This window comes from Ranitomeya variabilis, chromosome 1 (genome assembly GCF_051348905.1).
Source record: "Ranitomeya variabilis isolate aRanVar5 chromosome 1, aRanVar5.hap1, whole genome shotgun sequence".
NCBI lineage: Eukaryota > Metazoa > Chordata > Amphibia > Anura > Dendrobatidae > Ranitomeya > Ranitomeya variabilis.
In genome coordinates this window covers 34,752,032-34,759,359 of record NC_135232.1, presented here as the reverse complement: position 1 = coordinate 34,759,359, position 7,328 = coordinate 34,752,032, and positions in this window count along the sequence as shown.

Below are 7,328 nucleotides of genomic sequence, written 5' to 3'. Positions count from 1 at the left end.
TTGCGGTTGAATCCGCAGCGTATCTTCCGCAACCTGAAACGCACGATAAACCGCAAGCAAATGTGTGCAAATGCAGCGGTTTTTAGACGCATAAGCTTACACACGCAGTCAAAAAAACACAGCGTTTGCGTTTTTTGTGCGCATGGTGGAAAATTTTACAGGAGAAAAATCTAGCTAAACAGACACCGCCTATGGGACAACAGTGGGTGTGTGTTATGGGATATCATTATATAGACCCTTAGACAGCTGAAATCTTCAGATTTTGCTACTGTATCCTGTGTCACGATGGATCTCCACATGGAAAGCTTTTATTTCAACCCGGATTTAAGTATAAAGCTGGTTCTTGCCTGTGCGTTTGCTTGTGAGCAACAAAGAAATAGAGAAAGACAGAGACGAACACGGCGCCGGTGTTATTGGAGACACCCCATTATTGAAGTCTGGGAGAGCCCTGCAGCCTTCCACACACTATACAGCAAGCTCAATGCCAACCCGGACAAATTCCCAGAATATAATCAGATGTCTCAAGACTCTTTTCGGGATTTGCTTGGTCATGTCCAAGGAGCCATCCGGAGACAGGACACCAATCTACGTAGAGTGAACCTGCAGAGGAACGTCTCCTGGTCACATTAAGGTACGTAATAATTCTCAACAAATGTCTGTCATAATTATTATTGTTCTGGAATGTATTATTTGTTTTTTCCTCTATGTGTTTAGCAAAACCCCATCATAAATATAATTGTTCGTAATTTGTTTATTTCTTTTTTTGGCAGATTCCTGGTTCCGCATCGCTCCATTTTCAGTACCGGCTTGGAATTTCCACCTTGTCTGGAATAGTTGTGGACACCTGACGGTCTTTGTGGAACGTTCTCCGGGATGAATTTATCCCCCTACCCACCGGCGGAAAGGGGCGGAGGCGCGTCCCCAGGATTTCCAGTCCTCTCTGCGGTGGGTACCTTGTTGCAGCAGCATCTACTGTCTTGATCTAATGGGCAATGATATTTGTATATGGGAGCACTAAGGTGGTTATAGTCTGATTGCCTAAATATACTCTGTGTACGGTGCTAGTAGCTCGGTTCGTTCCCCCCTGCTTGGCTCATCTAATTTCTGTTATGTTTACTTAGTTTTTTGTATATTGTGTTTCTATTTTTGCTAATTTTTTCATATACACAATTCTTAGCCCTAGAGGACTGGCAGTCCTGGGTGCGCTCCTCCTGCTATTTCTTCAGCAGTGTTTCTGTGTTGCTACTACTTTCCCTCCTTTCACCTGGTTTTAATATTGTTAATATTATCAATAAAGTTTACAGTGTTTTCATCATATTTGGTCTGACCAGTTATCATCCTTTTTTCTTGTTTTTTGTCCACCGGCGGAAATGTGGCTGGAAATTGCCGACAAATTCTGAAGAGTATGTAATTTCCCCAACTGTTTGGGAGCAGTGGATGGAAAGCACATACGGATTGCCAAACCCGCCAGATCTGGATCCGAGTACTTTAACTACAAGAAATATTTTTCTGTAGTGCTCATGGCAATAGCAGATGCGGACTGTCACTTTATCGCTGTGGACATTGGAGCTTTTGGCCGTGGCAATGACTCCCAGACTTTCAAGAACTCGGATATGGATCGAAGTTTGTATGGCAAAAATTTTAATTTTCCCCTGCCACGACCTCTCCCCAACACTCAAGGCCCACCGATGCCATTTGTTATGGTTGGGGATGAGGCCTTTCAGATGTGTGAAAACCTACTGAAGCCATATTCCAGTCAGGACTTGAACCACACAAAAAGGATTTTTAACTACAGACTGACCAGGGCCCGAAGAACAGTTGAGTGTACCTTTGGGATTCTTGTCTCAAAATGGCGCATTCTTGGGACAGCCATTAATCTAAAAATGGAGACAGTCGATGAGGTTGTCAAAGCCTGTGTGGTTCTCCACAAATACATAATGGCTAAGGAGCGACCCAATATTGAACTGGATGAACCAGTTGCAAACCCATTGCCAGATTAACAGCATCACCCTCTGCGGTCAACAGTTGAAGTTGCCCACATGCAGAACCAATTTGCTGCCTACTTTGATTCTGACATCGGACATGTGGCATGGCAAGATGATATTGTGTAAAATGTTCTGTTGGGTTTGGGTCTGTACCAGTCATGTTTTTAATGTTCCTAATGTTTGTTGTTAATAAACAACGTGTTTTGATACCTGTACCGAGTCTCCTATGTCTTTCCTCACAAAACCACATATGATGTCAGTGGTAAGGTAGTTGACGTCATTACATCTTGCGTCTCTTCTCCGTTATCTATTGAATGCAGACTGAGGAGAAGATGAAGTTATAATACTAAGCAGATCTATACTCACCAGGTCAGGTGTCAGAAATAATGAGTTCATTATGCACAAAACCCAGCATCATGAATTCACTATTTCTGACACCTGTCCAGGTGAGTATAGATATGCCCTGTATGACCTCCATCATCTCTTCAGTTTGTGTGAAATAGATTACATAGACTGAAGAGAAAGTGGAGGTAATACAAGGCATATCTATACTCAACATGCCGTTTTTTTTTAGAAATAGTAGAAATAGTGAGTTCAGGATGCTGGGTTTTGTGCATCCTGAATTCACTATTTCTGGCAGCTGTTCAGGTGAGTATAGATATGCCTTGTATTACCTCCATTGTCTCTTCAGTCTGCGTCACATAGATTAAGCAAGAAGAAACACCGTGTGCACAGCTACACTGTGGTGCCTAGACTAGGTTCCCAACCCGTCAGTATAGATAAAAGAAAGTCTAGCACTCAACTTCAGTAAACGTAGAAGTGTTTAATTTGTAGCACACGAAACGTTTCAGTCCTTTTTGGACTTTCATCAGTCACGTGCCAGTGTGGGCCAGTGGGGCCAGGCAAAAATAGGGAGGAGATGAGATCCCTAAATAAGTATACAAATGCAGTGACTCTGTATGGCACTAATGGGAAGAGTTATGCTCACTTTAGTAGGATATATTCATGGTGGATAGTTATCCACCTGATGACCAGAAGTACCTGTAAGCAGAAAAGTGCCGATGGGGGAGAGAGAAGGGCGATCCTCCAGACACGGTATCCACCGCTAGTCTCTAACTCTTCCCATTAGTGCCATACAGAGTCACTGCATTTGTATACTTATTTAGGGATCTCATCTCCTCCCTATTTTTGCCTGGCCCCACTGGCCCACACTGGCACGTGACTGATGAAAGTCCAAAAAGGACTGAAACGTTTCGTGTGCTACAAATTAAACACTTCTACGTTTACTGAAGTTGAGTGCTAGACTTTCTTTTATCTACATAGATTAAGCAGACTGAAGAGATTATGGACAAAATACAAGTCATATTAGTTTGTGACAACTGACAGCTCCATACCAAACACAAGAAGCAAAGCTGCAGTGTTCTACTTGTCTCACTCCTGGAGCTATGAGGTGGCAAAAACACAAATTGTACGGCGAAGTGTGTTTAGTCGGCACACGGTGTGTGTTGCCGGCAGCGAAATACACAAAGAACCAAACAGTATTTGTGGGAAAATTGTTTTTTATTTTTTAACAACAACAAAAAAAAATTAACTGCGGCGGCTTGGGGTAGAGCGACGGAACTGGGGGGGGGGGTGTAGCTGTGAGGCCTGGCTGGCTGAAGACGACGCAGGGCTTGCAGGAGAAGGGGCGATTAAAGTATTAGGGTCAGGGAGTTCAGGGATGGTACTGGAGGCATGGGACGGCAGAGACAAACTGGAAGTGCGAGACAAACCTGACATCACAGACACATTGGTAGGTGAGGAGGGAGGGATTGAGATAGTCCACTTTTTTTTTGTTTTCCCTTTTTGTGATCTGCGCTGCTGTCTGGGGAGCCTCAGTGTGCTAATGTCCTGCGGCCCAGTGATGGTGGCCGTCCTGTCATGGCCCGCGTGCTGCTGCTGCATCATGGTGGCAGTGGAGGATGTCCAAGCACGAGCAGCAGTTGGCATGGTGGTGGCGGTGGACTGTCCAACAACAGCACTCGGCATGGTGTTGGCACTGTAGTGGTGTCCGCAGTGCTTGGAATGGTGGTAGCTGTGCAGTGGTATGCAACAGATCTCGACATTGAGGTCAAGCGTGACAGTGTTGGCACAGGTGGAAATGCCACCACTGGCTGCTGAAAATACCGACTCTGCTGCATAGCCTGCATGTAAGCAGCATTGCAGGCCTGCATAACACTGAGCTGGAGATCAGGAGTAAGGTGTTCCGACATGCCCTTTTCAATTTGATTAATAAAAATGATGTGCTGGCCTCTGGAGGTCGGCTTTCACTTGGTCAAGGCTTTGGGTGACATCCTGGATAAGTGTATTCATAAGGTTGAAGCCACTATTCAGTCTGTATCCTATCGCCTTGAGTCCGTCATGAAAGATCGAGCTCCAGTGCAAAAACTCGGGCATGAGTGACCTGTCCGAGGCCCTCTGGCGCTGGCGGGAAGAGCCCAAAAAAAGAGGACTGGGACAGGGGAACACCTGATGGACCAGGACAGGGGAACACCTGATGGACCAGCTTCCTGGTCTCCAGTCTGTGTTGCAGGCCCACTATCTGCTGCTGCGCTGGTGGATGGCTGGGATGGGTCCGTGGCTGTTTGATGAAGGACCGCTCCAGAACCAGGGTCAAGAGTGCTGCTCCAGGTGCTGTGAAAAAAAAAAAAACATTAGTACCAAACATTTACAATAGTAAAAGTAGTATTCCTGTGGAATAGAAAAATACAGATTAGGCAATACAATACAATCTAATGCACTACAAAAATACTTACGTTCTCTGGGCAAGGACCGGACTCAAAAATGCCAGCATGCGGGGATGATTAGATTTTCTGATCCTTGCTCCAGAACCACTGGCTCTCTTGACGAAGGTTCTTGTTGAAGCGATCCTTTATCGAACGCCAACGTGTTCTGACTTTGAGCACTGGTTAAAAAAAAATAAAAAACGGTTAGACAATGCACTTTTGGCCGGGATCACACAACTGTGTGTGATGAGAGAAACTCTCAGGAGTTACGAAATGCCTTGCGGACCCGAGCCGGGGCGTCATCCCAGCCATCCATCATGGCTTGGGCCACCTCATTCCATAGCCGCCGGATCGTCACGTTGTCCGAGTGCTGCGGAACCCAGGTGTCCCACAACGGGACTCGCTCATGGACCAGGGAGATGAGGATATCGTTATCAATGAGGTCCTCATCCCGTTCTGGAACCTAGAAAAGAAAGAAAGACATTAATGTTGGAGAGATTAAAATAAGGAAAATAAAGAAAACAACAGAGACAGAAAACAGGCAAGAATAATTAAAGTCAAGAACAAAAAGGTAAAGAAATAAGCAAAGTGAAGAAATGAACAGGCAAGAATAGTACAGCTAGGATACAATAAACAGAGTACAATCAGTCAGGTATACTTACACGCCGCCTTGCCACACGAACTTGTCCATGCTGCTCCTGCTCGGCCTCTGCTGCAGTTGAAGAACTGTTCTGAAAATGAAAAAAAAATTGTCACATGTGTAGATGTGACAGAGAATACTGATCTGAAGAGGTGAGTACTCACTTCACATTCGTTTCCACCATGTTCAGGGCCAAGACGCTCCTTGGAAGAAGACGACAACATTCTGATAAATGCAGCAAGAGAAAAAAGACAGAAATTATTAGTACATATAAAGAGAGAAAAAAGAAAAGACAGACATTGGCTTTGATACTCACATTGTCCAAAGTGGAGATACCTCACAGTTTCTTTCCAGCGTCTGATCTTCTTCCCAGTCTGCAGAGTTGTGGACTGCAAATGCCCACTCCCTCCTTCTATCAGTTTGTATGTGGGGGGCAGCTAATTGGTGTCTAGACAGGTTTACTGTGGAAAAACCCATGCGTTCACAAACGCAAACAGATGCGTGTGCTTGCAAACGCATGCGTTCTCATAGACTGAAATGCATTTTTTCGACGCATTCCTTCCGCAAACAACCGCATACGTTTCTAAGCGGCAAATCTGAAAATGCAACATGTTGCGTTTACCGCGCCAAACCGCAGACACATGCGTCGTCAAACGCGGCAAAACGCATCCAATCGCATGCACCTGCATCCCTAATGTTAAAGATAAGAAAACACAACGCATGCAGAAGTATGCGGCATAAACGCTGCGGACACAACCGCAAATGTGAAACCAGCCTTATGCAGGCATTGGGGGGTACACGGCTCCTATGCAGGCCTCGTCCTGAATGAAGCAGCGTGCCCAAGCTCTGCGCCATTCATGGTCTATAGGACTGGTGGAGGAAGAGGCACTATTTACTGCAGTCTCAGAGACAATGAGTTGAGTGGAGCTCAGGGACGCGCTCTGTAGAGCTCCATTCTCAGGATTCAGTTCTTGGGATCGCTGGTAATTCCATACGCCAGACCCCAGCAAGGAGTAAGTCATGCCCCATCTTATGGATAAGGATAACTTTCAATACTGGGAACACCACTTAAAGTGACCACATGCTAAATCATACTCTATCTGGGTGACTGTAGAACAGAAAACGGTGTTCTGTGTGAAGAAGAACCATGCCCCGCAAAAAGCAGAGATAACATCTCCATTGATCACTGACCGGCCCCGTACACATTAGGTAAAAGTTGGCTGAACGTGTGAATTTGGCTGGGACTAGCCCATCGTCTGATGTGTATGGTTGTCTCCTCACCGTCCCCAGACAGGTTCGGATCAGGATTGGGCAGTAGTGATCATGCTCGGATCTCGGGCGCGCTCCAGTAATATGTTCCAGTCCCTGCGGCTGCGCTCGTTCATCACTTTTGGGCAGTTAGAATTTTAATTCCCATTTGTTTTTTATTTAGGGAGATAAGCCGCTATCAGACGTGTCTGGCACAGCAATTCTCACCTAAGAAAACATATGAACACTTGATTGAACGATCAAGGATATAGGAGAAAATGAAGATTTCCTTCTTTTCTTGTGTCTGTTGCTGCTTTGCGTATGCATGGTAACAGACGACAAACAAACCCCTTGTAGTCAGACCCGGCAATCATTCTCCTCTTCCATCTGTTGTCGCCTACTTCTTCCTGAAACAAATGTTATATATGTGTAGGAAAAAGCAGGGGACATGTAGATGGGAGCATGACCGAAGGATCAGACTACAAGCGGTTTGTTTGTTGTCTGTTACCATGGAGACCCATTGATTGGCATAATAACTGACAAAATAAAAAAAAAAAAAGTGGATTTCTTTTCATCTTAGGTAAATTAGAGAAATACAAAATGGTTAGGGAGGTGTCTGTGCATAGCCTATACTTTACCAGCTCTCAAATTATTAAAAAATATGTATTCAGCTATGTTATTATTATTATT